A 14,466-nucleotide genomic window follows, 5' to 3' on the forward strand; every position below is an offset into this window, starting at 1 on the left:
GAGGACTGAATCGCTGCTTGCCATATTGTACCTATATAGGATAGGATACTCTTGCAAGTCCTTGAAATGGCAGGAGCCATGGCACCTAGAAATTTTACCATGGTGCCTAGACTAAGTTTCTCAGAGGCAGAAATTATTTAATAAAATTTTGATTTGTCCCAGGCAGCCCTGTTTCTGTTCTAAGGATGTAAAGGGGATAAAGAGAAGCCCATTCCCCACCCCACCCCCCACTCCACATTTTGTTAAACAGCCATTTTCTGCCTCTTATATTTTTGGGTTGGCTCCTAGAACCAAAGAAAAATTAAAGCCTGGGTTAATGAAAGACATTGGGTCTGGTTTTTTAGTAAACTTGCTTAGAATTTAACTAAGAGGCTCTGATGCACCTAAAGCTAGTTGAGATCATGTGTTTATTTTCTCTCTTTTTAAATGTAAGCAAAGCTAACCCTAACTTTTTGTTCCATTGGCTTCGATGGAACTTAAGTCACAAATGACTATAGCTGGATTGGGGCCTACTGTTCCAAAGATTACAAAGCACATCTTGGCAAGACCCATGCCTTCTCAGAGAGAATATTTTCATTAACCCCTCTTATATCACATTTTTTAACATGGTATTTTCATGTCATGAACACATTTTGGGGGATGCTGTCTTTAGATGCAAAACCAGACAAATTATATATTTGGTCCTCTGTTCAGCTGAACCAAGAATGTGAAGGTAAACAAGACTTGAACTACTGAACCTCTGGTATGTATCAATCTCTGCAAAGAAGGTAAGTTGCAAATAATAGGTAGCAGCGGAGGAAGTTATTCAGTCAGTGGGACTGAATTAGATTCTACCAAGCTGAAAAAATTGGGGGTGAGAGAAAGCTGTTGGAATACCTTGATTTTATATTTGAAAGCTTGTGACTAATCATAAAACTGATACTGATCCCAGGACACTGAGGAAGAGCAATAAAAGTATTAATATCCTTAAAACTATATTGGAAGGATATCTTTGAAAGCCTTGGAAGGATTTAGTGTTGGCGCTGCTGGTGATTCTGTTGATGCCCTGGTGGAGAACTGGAACAGCAAACTCACCAGGGCAGTAGACGTGATTGCTCCTAAGCGTCCTTTCAACCCCCCCTTCAAAATTAGCCCCTTGGTATACAGAATAACTACAGGAGCTGAAGCAGCAAGGTATAGATGACTGGAGTGCAAGTGGAGAAAGACTACTCCAATATGAGAGATTACAACATAGAGCACATTTGAAGACCTATGCTCAGGCAATATGTCCAGCAAAGAAGCAATTCTTTTCTGCCCGTATTGCATTCGCAATACAGTTCTGGACACCCAGCGGAGTTGCTTAGGGTTGTGAGAGGGATAGTACATGCCCCTCCCTTGAATCAGAAATTGGAACTGTCAATTACCCGTTGTGACATTTTTAGTAAGTTTTTGTGTGGATAAAATCTCTTGTATTCAGGCCAGCTTAGACTCAGACTCCACAATTATTGCAGAGTCTAACGCGGAGCTGTCCAGCAGCTCCTCTTATGTGGTTCAGTTTGTTTGTGTCTCCTGATGATGTGGATAAGCTTCCTGGAGCAGTGTGGCCTACCACTTGTTCTCTTGACCCTTATCTTACATGGCTTATAACATCTGGCAGGGGGGTTGTTGTAGAGGCCTGGTAGATACTATGAATACTTCTCTGAGGGAGGGCAGGATGCCTTTCTGTCTTAAGGAGGCAATTATTAGACCTCTTCTGAAGAAGCCTGCACTGGATACCTCGGAGCTGAGCAACTGTAGGCCTATATCCAACCTTCCATGGTTGAGAAATGTAATTGAGAGGGTGGTGGCCTCCCAGCTCCAGACAGTCTTGGAGGAAATGGATTATCATTCTAGACCAGCCTGCTCAACTCCCCCCCCCCCCCTCCAGCTGTTTTTGGACCACAGTGGTCAGTAGCCGGGGATTATGGAAGATGTAGGCCAACATGTGCAGGAGGGCTGAAGTTGAGCAGCTCTGATCTAGACCCATTTCAAACTGGGTTTTGGGCGGACTATATGGTGGAGACTGCCTTGGTTGACCTGATGGATGATCTCCAATTAGGAATTCTTATTTATTTACATTTTAGATCCCACTCTTCCTCCAAGGAGCCCAGAGCAGTGTACTACATACTTGAGTTTCTCTTTCACAACAACCCTGTGAAGTAGGTTGGGCTGAGAGAGAAGTGACTGGCCCAGAGTCACCCAGCAAGTATTATGGCTGAATGGGGATTTGAACTCTGGTCTCCCCAGTCCTAGTCCAGCACTTTAACCACTACACCACGCTGAATTGACAGAGGGAATATGATTCTGTCCTTCTATATCTCCTAGCTACTTTTAATACTATCGACCATAGTATCCTTCAGGAGTATCTGGGGTTTGAGAGTGGGTGGCACTGCTTTACAGTGGTTCTGTTCCTACCTCTTGGGCAGATTCTAGATGCTGTTGCTTCTTCAAAACGTTAACTCTTATATGGCACCCCTCTGGGCTCCATACTGTCACCAATGCTATTTAATATCCACATGAAACTGCTAGGAGAGATCATCAGGAAATTAGGTGCAGGGTGTTAAAAATATGCTGATGACACCAAATCTATTTCTTGATGTCAGCATCATCAGGAGAAGGCATAACCTCCCTAAATGCCTGCCTGAGGCTGTGATAGGCTGGATGAGTGATAACAAACTGAGACTGATTCCAAATAAGATGAAGGTGATTATAGTGCAGGACTGGAATTTAGGAGACAATTCTGATCTACCGGTTCTAGATACTTCCCTGGAAGGAACAAGGTACACAGTCTGCGAATGCTTTCAGACCCAAATCTCTCCCTGTTGTCTCAGGTTGGGGCAGTGGCCAGAGGTGCTTTCTATCAACTTTGGCTGATATGTCAGCTGTGCTCGTTTCTTGAGATAAATTACCTCAGAACAGTGGTACATATGCTGTCCAGACTTGACTACTTCAATGCGCTCTATGTGGGGCTGCCTTTGTACGTAGTCTGGAAACTGCAATTGGTACAGAATGTGGCAGCCAAGTTGGTCTCCAGGTCATCTTGAAGAGATCATATTACTCCCATATTAAAAGAGCTACACTGGCTACCAATAAGTTTCTGGGCAAAATACAAGGAGCTGGTTATAACTTATAAAGCCCTAAACGGCTTAGGCCCATGGTATTTAAGAGAATATTTTCTTCACTATGAGCCCCATTGCCCATTGAGATTATCCGAGAGGTTCAGCTACAGTTGCCACCAGCTTGTCTGGTGGCTACTAGGGATGTATGTGGAACCATTTTGGAGGCCCTTTATGGACCTCCAAACCGGTTCAAAAGTCCAGTGGTTTGGCTGGTTCAGTGGTGGTGGGGGATAACTTTTAAGGACTGGGGAGGGTGCTCTTACCCCCCTGCCATGTCTTCCCCTGCTATTGCTGTCATTAAAATTGCTCCCGTGGGGCAACAGCATACCTCCTTGCTGCTCCGGTACATCACGGACCGGAAGTGTCTGCTGCACATGTGCACATGCAGCCACCAGTTCCGGCCACTTCCAGTTCGCAACGTACTGGAGCAGCAAGGAGGTATGCTGTCACCCCATGGGACTGATTTTTATGATATTGCTGGCGGGGGAAATGCAGTAGTGGGGTAACGGCACCCTCCTCAGTTGTTAAAGTTGTCCCCCCACCTTTGAACCAGCAGTTGCTGCTTCCGTGCACATTTCTAGTGACTACACAAGGACATGCCTTCTTTGTTGCCACCCTAAGCCTCTGGAATGCGCTCTCTGGTGTAATAAGAGCCTCCCCATCTCTGACAACTTTTCAAAAGTCTTTAAAGACACATTTATTCACCCAAGCTTTTTAACTAGACTTGTGGTTTTATATTGTTTTAAGGTTTTAATTTCTTTTTTAATTTGTTTTATTTTGTTGTAAACCACTCAGAGATGGAAGTTCGGGGCAGTGTGCAAATTTAATATATTATTATTATTTACATTTATATCCTGCTCTTCCTCCAAGGAGCCCAGAGCAGTGTACTACATACTTGAGTTTCTCTTTCACAACAATCCTGTGAAGTAGGTTAGGCTGAGAGAGAAGTGACTGGCCTAGAGTCACCCAGCTAGTTTCATGGCTGAATGGGGATTTGAACTCAAGTCTCCCCGGTCCTAGTCCAGCACTCTAACCACTACACCACACTGGTATTTATTTATGGTATTTATACACCATATATAAATGGGAAACTGCAAAACAGGCTGGTTTCAGTCCCAGGAGAGAGAGAGAGAGGAGAGATATCCATCCTCAAGGAAAGAAAGACAAGCATGTGCCCAGCGCTTTCCACTTCCATTTTACTCTGCTCATAAATACTGTAATGAAAGACCAAATTTTATATAGATTGACTTGGGCAATAGCCACCCCCTTCCTCTGTGACAGGCAGAGCAAGGAGGATGGCAAGCCAATGAGGGAGGAAATGATGCATTCGTGCCATAACTTGGTGGTAGAGCACATACTTTGTATGCAGAAGGTTCCAAGTTCAGCGACAGCGGCACCCCAGCTGGGAAAGAGGCCAGAGAGCTGCTGTGAATCAGTGTAGATGCTATGTTTGATGGACCCCTGATCTGAACTGGCATAAGGCAACTTCATACACTTCTAGCATTTCACAATGACAGCTGCCACTTTTTGTTGTTGTTGCTCTGAGCAAAAGAATTAGAAATCCCTCTTGAATTTCTGAAGAGTTACTAGGTGGGACGAAGTTGAACTTGACGTTCACCCACTCATGAAGGAGAGCAAATATTATGCACATACTTGTGTTACAAAACAAATGTAACAATAGTATATGGAATTAAACAAGACTGCAACTTTATATGGGCACAAAGATTTGTCCTTTACGTTCAACAGAAATAACTTTCCTTAGCAATGAAAGCCAACATGGCATAGTGGTTAAAGTCAGAGTATGACCAGGAAGACCTGGGTTCAAATCCCCCAATTGGCCATAAATCTCACTGTGTGGCCTTTTGCCAGTCTCTCCACTGGCAGGATGCAAAATGTAGGTGGGGGAACTTCCGAGCTGCTTTAGAGGGAAGACAGGCTGGCTTTTTGATTATTTTGAATTTTCATGGTTCTATTTGACTTTCTAACTGTACTTTCCATGTTTCTGCTAAAGGACCTTTCACTACCTTTCTTCTTCAGTCTGATGTGGCTTTAGGCCCTGTGTGTTTTTATTCTTTAGGTTCTTTTATTCAGTTTTTTTGTATGATGTATTATCTACTAACTCTTACTTCTGCTAGCACCACTCTAGATAATCTAGAGTGGTGCTAGCAGAAGTAAGAGTTAGCACAAGCAATTTCCACCATCAATGCCTCTTCCTGTAGCCCCTCTGAGCGCCCACAAAAGCCATACCTGAGGGTCAATTGAGTGGGCTCTGCAATGGCATAGGTTGCAGCACAGGTGGCTGGAGGAGAAGGAAGAAGGAGACCCTGGAAATGGGGTGGAGGCACCTTCCATGAGCAGGAGGAGAAGTGATGGTAGAAGTTGCTTGCACCAACTCTTGCTTTCGCTAGCACCATTTGGGATGCTTGCCTCTGTCTTCTTACTCAACACTATCTACTTATTTTTTGAACCAAAATCTTTCAAAGACATAATTTCTTATTTTTCCACTGGGTTCTTCTATCTTCTTGTTGCTTCTGTTTTTGTTGATGTTACCATTTCACTCATTAGCTAAGTGATGTCATTTTCAGTTGTCAAATGTTGCTAAAACAGAATCTCTTACTTTGGTTTGTTCTCTTACTTTGTGCTATTGTTATTCCTGCAATGCTTTTTTACATTGGTCTTCCTTATTTCCACCTTCAACTCCTTGTGCCTATGTTGCATTCTACCACTACTTGTTCTGAATGCAAAGATAATCATGTTTCTCTGTTCATGATTTCTATTAACTGATTACAATTTCCTTTCTGCAGTCCATTTTAAGATTGTTACTTTAAAATATATTTATTCTCTTGTTCCTGCTCATTTACTACCTCTGACCTCTATAACTGGCAATCCTTGTTTTCTTCTCATTCTTTGTGATTTGTCAAACCATGTATGTTTTGCATATTTTTGCTGCTTCTTCTCTCATTGTTTATCTGTGGAACTCTACTAGTCAATTGATTCTCTCCCTCTTTAAAAAGAATCTTAATTTATTTCATCTTGCCCAGGTTTAATTTTTTTTTTTTGCTTCCTCCAGTTTTTATTATTCTTGGTTTTCTTTTTGCTGCCTTGTGGTCTAAATCAGATTGAAAGCTCACTGGGCAGGGCTTATCCTTTTGTGTTTTATAGAGCATCTAATTCTTCATGTCCTTCACAAACATTTGCTGCTGCTAAATGGTCATCAGCACTCTGGTGAAGTGTATCTCTGCCAATAGTCAAGGATTATCTCTCTGCTTGAAGGAAGTTTGTTGCATGTAATCACATTTGTATTATCTGTTTTCCCCCCTGTCACACACAGCTGTTCAAAAGTACAGAGGCTTTGTCAGGTCAAGTAAAAACATGGCAAACCTAGCAAGGTTGGGTTCCACACACTTGGTGTGTATTCAAAGAAGCATGGCAAAATGGAGAGCGGAGCTAACAAATGATATGTAGTAAATAATTAACTATATGAACTATGAGATGGGGAATACCTAGCTAAGTGGTAGAATTGCTGAGAAGGCTGTGATGGATGACAGACCAATGCACAATCATGTATGTATTTATCATATTTTTATACTGCCTGATATGTACATCCGGGTATACATAATTTAAAACAATATTTTAAAATCAACAGATTAAAATACAACACAAAACAGTAGCATAAAACAATTATTAAAACAAATTATTAAAATTTAATTAAAAGCCTGTGAGAACAGGTGAGGGTCTTCCTGAATACAAACAGAGAAGGAGATGCTGTTATTTCAGCAGGGAGCATATTCCAAAGCCCTGGGGCAGCCACAGAGAAAGCCCAATTCCAGGTGGCCGCCAAACAAGCCGGTGACAACCTTAACCAGATCACAAAAGGCCAGCATTATGAACTCTGACACATTTTATGCAAATTCATTGCTTTTACAATTTAATTATTCTTATCTACCATCAACTCCCCACCCTCCAGGAATCTGTTTTGGGAACAATAGGACTCCTGTATGCACCACTGGCAAAATCCTGTTTGGAGCATCCTGTTTGAAGTCTGGACACCATTGCTCAAGAAGGATGTTGATGAATTGGAAAAGATTCAGAGGGGAACTAGGAAGGGAATGCGCCTAGTAGGTAAATCATATGTAAGCAAATGCAAAAGCAGCTGGCTGTGTTATGCCAAGATGAAAGAAGGGGTGGATCACATTTGACAGTTTTCAAATTTTGCCAGGAAAAGGCATCCTTATGGCTATAATGCAGACAACCTGTTTGTCTATTTTGACTGCACAGAGATCTTGACTAAAAACTACTGTACGTGACAGGCTCCACTGGAACTGCAATGGAAATCAGTTGCTAGTGTGTTAAATCAAAAAGGTTATAAAGCATAAAGCTTTCTCCTAGAAGTTTTCAGCTAACTTCTAGGGAAAAGCTGACAGAAGCTGGGGAGCATATGATTTGGGAATGACTAATATTTTAGGGATGATGGTGTAATTGATGAATGTGGGTACAGTAGGCCCTGACAAGCAGCATACAGAAACAATCTTTAAACAAAATATAATAAACAGATTTAAGGAGGCAAAAGAAGTGTAGGAAAAACTGCACAGGAAAATGCACTTAGAGATGGACATGCATATGCTAATACAATGTAGTGAGTGTAATGTGTAGCCTGCTTCTTTCTTTCTTATCTTGGGTCACTTACAGGTCTCTGTTTCTCTTTGGAATGGTGAACATCTCTATCATTTCATGCCAAAGTCCCAACCCTTCAGTGCTGGTCGAGGAGATTTAGCTGCTGGAAAAAGAGCACCAAATTATGCTATTTCCCTCTTTCCACCTCCCTTTAAAACCAAAAACCAAAACCAAAACAAGCCCTCCCTTTTCTACCAGGGAAGACAAAAAGCAGCATGGTGCCATTTTACTTTCCTTCCTCTGTAGGCCCATCCACAGGAGTGGTGGTGCTGAGTGGTCCACTATGCTATCCCTGAGGGATGGCCCACTATCCAATGCCTGAAGCGGTCTGCTTCGTAGTAGGGCTAGTCTGGTGACACTGAAATTATTTACATGATGTGTTATCTAGGGATGAAAGGGACTAAAGCTGAAAGCCCTGATCTGGCTCTCTTGTGACACCCCCTGAAAGGTGTAAAGAAATGAGAAGTCAGTTCAATAGTTGTGTTGTGATGGTAACTCTACTCCAGAGTTGATGAGTGTCTGATGGCACCATGTTCTCTAATTACCTGTCTTTCCTATGCTGGTCAAAAGATGGAGCCAAATGCTCAGAAGAAAGGCAATGCTGGGGTTTCAGGGAAGAGCCACTCTCCAAGGCTGTAGGTCTCTTAGTAGCAGAGGTGGACATATCGCTGCTGACATCATGGTGGCATTCTCCAAAGTACCACTCTCCAAAATAATTCTGGGGTCTTGATTTCTAGCTTCAGTCTCTATCCCAATGGAATAAATTTAGTTCTATCAAACACAGTTAACTGGTCAGAATATAAGCCAAGGATCACCATGCAACTTGTTTTCTGCTCCAAGGTTTAGGCCATAAGTGCCAGAATAGGTGATGTGTCACCTTTCTGCCACTCAGTAACCGCAGTCAGATTCTGCACTTCAGGATTAAGGACAGGGCTTCCAGTTTAAGAGGGTGTAACTTCTACCAGGTTTGAGTCCTGACACTTCCTTCAGAAATCAACCATTGATAACTGGATGATTATTTCTTGTTTACACAGTCAGACAGGTGTTATTGACTGGTTTGTTTTATCCAGACATCGAGTCCTTCCCAAGGACCTGGGATGGCTGAATTTTATTGTCAATTGTTATAGATATCGTTGCAGAATATAGGCTGTTCCCAGTAAAGCTGCTTTTTGTAATTGGCTGATGGTGATTTCTGTGACCCCTATGGTGTTGAGGTGCTCTTCAAGCTGTTTTGGGACTGCACCCAGGGCGCCAATTACTACTGGGTTTATTTTGGTCTTTTTCTGCCACAGCCTTTCAATTTCAATTTGTAGATCTTTCTATTTGGTGATTTTTTCTATTTCTTTTTCTTCTATTCTGCTATCCCCTGGTATTGCTATGTCGATTATTTTGACTTATTTTTCTTTATTCTTGACTACAGTTATATCTGGTGTATTGTGTGGCAGATGTTTGTCTGTTTGTAGTTGGAAGTCCCATAATATTTTTACATCTTCATTTTCTACCACTTTTTCAATTTTATGGTCCCACCAATTTTTGGCTACAGGTAGCTTGTATTTTTTGCAGATGTTCCAGTGTATCATCCCTGCTACCTTGTCATGCCTTTGTTTGTAGTCAGTCTGTGCGATCTTTTTACAACAGCTGATTAGGTGGTCCACTGTTTCATCTGCTTCTTTACAAACGCGGCACTTGCTGTTTGTTATTGATTTTTCAACTTTTGCTCTTATTGCATTTGTTCTTAGTGCCTGTTCTTGTGCAGCCAGTATTAAACCCTCTGTTTCTTTCTTCAAGTAACCATTCTTAAGCCATTGCCAGGTCTTGGTGATGTCTGATTTTCCACTTATATTCTGCAAATATTGACCATGCAGGGGCTTATTTCTCCAGTTTTCTGCTCAGTTCTTGACTTGTTCTTTCTTGTAGGCCTGCTTTGTTTCATTGGTGTTGAATAGTTTCGCGTTATTGACCATTTGAAGTGCATCTTCTTCACTGTCCTTTATATATTCTGCAAGGCCTCTTTTCTCCTCCTCTACTGTTTGATGGACCTGCAGCATTCCTCTTCCACCTGAGCTGTGAGGGAGGTATAGCCTATCTACATCACTGCGGGGGTGCAGAGCATGATTGATGGTCATTATTTTCCTGGTCTTACGATCCAGCGTCTCTAGCTCTACTTGGGTCCAGTCTATTATTCAGAGCGGTGTATGACATACTTGAGTTTCTCTTTCACAACAACCCTGTGAAGTAGGTTAGGCTGAGAGAGAAGTGACTGGCTCAGAGTCACCCAGTTAGTTTCATGGCTGAATGGGGATTTGAACTCGGGTCTCCCCAGGCCTAGTCCAGCACTCTAACCACTACATCATGCTTTTCCTAGTGTTCCTAGCTGAGCTTATTCTGCCTGGCTGTCAAAAGCCTCCATATTTACAGCTGCATCTCCAGTCTTGGAGATTGTACTTTTCTATGCTTGGTAGCTGCCCCACAATGTGAGCTCCCAGTTTATATGATACATGGGGACAAGTTGCTTAGCTGGCAATGGACTGGTCACCCCTAGATCTGAACACCAACAATACAAATTGGAAAGGGGATTTGTTTCATACTCCCTCTTTCTATGAGCCCCCACCCCCGGCTAAGCAGACTCCATTATTAACTATTGGGACTTGTCTGGCATCCGAAGTCATTTCGGGCTTGGAATGAACTCTAAAAATCCCCCTTATCCTCTCGCAAGATTGATAACACCTGTTGCAAATGAAGCAATTAGGCCAGGAAGGGAAAGCAGATAAAGACAAGTGCTGCTTCAGCCACCTCCAACACAAAAGGGATGAGCAAGTGATGTAACTTTGAACAGGGTGCCCATCAAAACTATTGATAGAATTATTGGGAGAGTCAGTCCCAGCACAGGATACTCTTTTGATGCACCTGCACAGTCTGATTTTTATTACGATCAGCCTTGCATACAATAGACAATTCACACACTGTCTCACCTAGGAAGGACAATCAGTAATGAAGCATTCTGGGGCAAGTCCACCCAAAAGCTTTAGACAGCAAAACATGACAACAGAAAGGTGTAGTGGCTAGAGTGCTGGACTAGGACCAGAGAGACCCGAGTTCAAATCCCCATTCAGCCATGATACTAGCTGGGTGACTCTGGGCCAGTCACTTCTCTCTCAGCCTAACCTAGTTCACAGGGTTATTGTGAAAAAGAAACTTAAGTATGTAGTCAACATACTTGTTGATGATGTAGTCATCAACAGCAGGTTATATTAGTCTTGCCAAGTATAAAATCAGAGCCAAAGGGCTCCTTGGAGGAAGAGCGGGATACAAATGTAGTAATAATAATAATAATATAAGTATCCCTAACTCCATGATGCAGAGTGTTCCCTTGTGCCTTTCACTCAGGACTCCATCAGACTGCAACAAGCAGGCTTCATGCTCCCTTGTGCTTTGCACTGGGGACTCCAACTGCAAGACATCTTTGTGCTTCCTTGTATACTCATCGTGTGCTCTACTTGGGACTCCATCACAACAAGAGCTCAAGCAGATCTCCTTGGTGTTCCCCTCTCCATTGGGGCCATCTGAGTTGAAATCACTACCTGCCTGGCCAATTCACTGTCCTCATGTCGAGGCTCAGCTTCTTGTGCCTGTCTTTAGATCAGCCCCCCGCCGATCCATCCAGTTGGCCTCATGCTGGAAGTCTCCTCGTGAGGAACCCCACTAACTCCCTCAACTCTCTTGCTTTCCACTCTGCCTCCCCAGACGGATAGCAGCCTCTAGCTGCCCAAGTTGGATCTGTGTGATGTAGCCCCTTGCCCGGCTCCTTAGGGCGAGATCTATAACTTTCCCCTTATTTCTGAAACTTTGCCCCTCTGTCTTAAGTAATTCTCTCTAGCCCACCTGGGAATTGAAACATAATTTGGAACTTTAAGCTAAATGTGCCTTAGAGTAGTCTATTTGTAAACTTATTTGTATTGCTTTTACATTAGAATCACCTAGTCTTACTACTTTTATTATTTTTCTTTCAATAAACTCCTTTTTGTTAATCACAATCTATCTTTCAAGCTGGTTTTCTTGAGTGCAGGCACTTGCACAAATTAAAACTGCTTGGAACTGTCTCCCACATTCTAAATTCCCCACATTCGCCCAAACTGGGGATACCGACCGATCACCCTCGAGGCAGTTTCATCAACAGCAGGTTATATTAGTCTTGCCAAGTATAAAATCAGAGCCAAAGGCCTCTTCCCTCGATGTTCTACCTCTGTCTTCAGCTTAATCTCCCTTAACCAAGGAAGCAAAATGTTGACAGAACAGGCTGCAAGAAACTGCACAACTGAGGTGTTCGTTAATGACCTCAAAACAGTGGTACATCTGCTGGTAACCTCTAGGCTGGATGACTACAATGCACTCTACAGTATGTGGGGCTGCCTTTGTACATAGTCCTGAAACTGTAGTTGGTTCAGAATGCGGCGGCCAGGTTGGTCTCTGGGTCATCTAGGAGAGACCGTATTACTCCTGTGTTGAAGGAATTGCACTGGCTGCTGATACGTTTCTGGGAAAAATACAAGGTGCTGGTCATTACCTATAAAGCTCGAAACAGCTTAGGCCCTGGGAATCGAAGAGAATGTCTTCTTCGCCATGAGCCCCACAGCCTGCTAAGATCATCTGCAGAGGTTTGCCTGCAGCTGCCGCCAACTCATCTTACGGCTACTTGGGAACGAACAGGCCTTCTCCGTTGCAGCCCCTGGACTTTGGAATACACTCCCTGCTGAGATAAGAGACTCCCCATCTCTGGCAACTTTTAAAAAGGCACTGAAGACACATTTATTCACCCAGGCTTTTAATTAGATTTATAGTTTTAAATAATGTTAATACTGGGTTTTAAATGTTTTTAATCTTTTAAATGATTTTAATTGTAAACAGCCCAGAGACGCAAGTTTTGGGCGGTATAGAAATATTTTAAATAAACAAATAACGATTGGATGGCATTTCTCATGGTTTGAGTCAGGAGGATTGTGGGTGAGTCCCTCATCACAAAAACTGTCTCCCATTTGGTTCCATGGCAGTTGCTCAGCATTCACCTGTTGATGCTGCAATTATCTTTTGATATTTACTTTTAGCACTCCAGTTATCATGGTGAGCGATCCCCCCCACACCCGTTTTCCTTCCTGCTTTTTAGCCTACTTTCCAGTAGGCTTATGAGATCACCCAGCTTTCTGTGTGTGTGTCCGTGTGTCCCCCCGCCACCACTATCAACTCCTGGACCAATATGAACCAAATCGGGTACAGTTGTAGGGACACCTCAACGGTGTAGTTTGTGATGATGTCATCCACCCTGATCCAAGACGGCGGATGCGTAAACATTTGAGGCGCAAGTGGGCTAACTTGTGAACCACTTAACTGATTTGAACCAAATTTGCCATAGTTTGTGATGATGTCATCCACCCCAATCCAAGATGGCGGACACATGAACATTTGAGGTGCAAGAGATTTAAATTATGGGCCTTGATTTGAACCAAATTTAGTCCAGTTGTGGAGACAGTGAAAGGAAAGTAGGCTGATTAGTTCTTACTAGAACAAGTTGTTCCATTTCTTGCTCTGTTAACTTGATTTGTGTTCCCCACTTCCTTGAGACAACTATTCCAGAGACAGCACCAGGAGGTTTGATCTTCTTTGGAGGAGGGAGAACAGAAAACATATGGCATTTTGTAATATTTGCCAATACACAAGTAGAGCCTAAAAGGAGGTGCAAACAGTGGTGGATTAATGGAGAGGCGGAGTAGGCATTTGCCTATGGTAGCAAAATTTGAGGACTGGCAAATTTTGCCACTCCTCAAATTTGGCCATCCCTCTCTGGGGGCGGTGGTGGCTGTATTGAGAGTGGGGGAGTGAGGAGACAGTCCCCCCCTTACCTTTAAAAAAATGTTGCTGCATGGCAGCAGCAGTTACTGTAGGGAGGGGAAAGTTTCCCCTTTTGCCCTGTAAAGAAGGTTGCTGCAGGTTGAAGGATGGGGTGCAGTAGCGGCTGCAGGGTGGGGGGCAAGGGGGGAAGAGTTAGGGATGTGCAAACCAGTTCGAATTTGAACGGATTCAGTTTGATGGTTCAAATTCAAACTGAACCAGCCATAAGGTTCGAGCTGCTGATTCGAATTTGAACTGAACTGGGAGGGCTCAATTCAAACCAGTTCAAACTGGTTTGAACCTCCCAAAGTGGGTGGAGTGGTAGTTGTCACCCATGGGTGCCTACCACCCAACCCCCAAAACAACTCGTAGGGTTTTTTACAAATTTTTGAAATATTTTAAATTATTTATCTCTTAGGGTATAATTGGACTCGAACCAACCCATTATTCTCTATTGTGGAGCACCTAGGGGCACAAAAGGGGTGGGTGGTAGACACCCAGGGTTGCCTACCACCCACCAAACCCCAAGGCAATCAGACACGCCTCCGATTATTGGTAAATTTTTAAAGTATTTTTGAATTCCCCATAGGGAATAATGAGGATTCCAGAAAATGTATAGCTTCCCATTGTGGGGAAAGGGGTGGCCTAGGTGGAGTGTGGTGGGTGGTAGTGCCCAAGGGGGGCAAGGAAGCTACCAGAATTATTTCAAAGGAATTGGTCAAAGGGCAGGTTTTTAAGTGATTTTTGAAGTTTACGCGTCTTTAAGGTTTTT

The 14,466-nt window shown here is 43.1% G+C and overlaps 1 protein-coding gene across 2 annotated transcripts in view; it reads left to right on the forward strand.

Moving 5' to 3' along the window:
* Nucleotides 1-727: 727 nt before the first annotated feature.
* Nucleotides 728-14,466, forward strand: part of SLC38A5 (solute carrier family 38 member 5) — an 84,029-nt gene continuing 70,290 nt past the window's right edge. The window contains exon 1 of one of the 2 annotated variants that reach the window (XM_053297821.1): nt 728-742. The gene's annotated coding sequence lies outside the window, so the exon portion shown is untranslated. Of the gene's footprint in view, nt 743-7,000; nt 7,260-14,466 lie in introns of those variants that run through there. The other variant, XM_053297820.1, reaches the window with a different exon arrangement.

Source organism: Hemicordylus capensis, chromosome 2 (assembly GCF_027244095.1).
Source record: "Hemicordylus capensis ecotype Gifberg chromosome 2, rHemCap1.1.pri, whole genome shotgun sequence".
Classification (NCBI taxonomy): Eukaryota; Metazoa; Chordata; class Lepidosauria; order Squamata; family Cordylidae; genus Hemicordylus; species Hemicordylus capensis.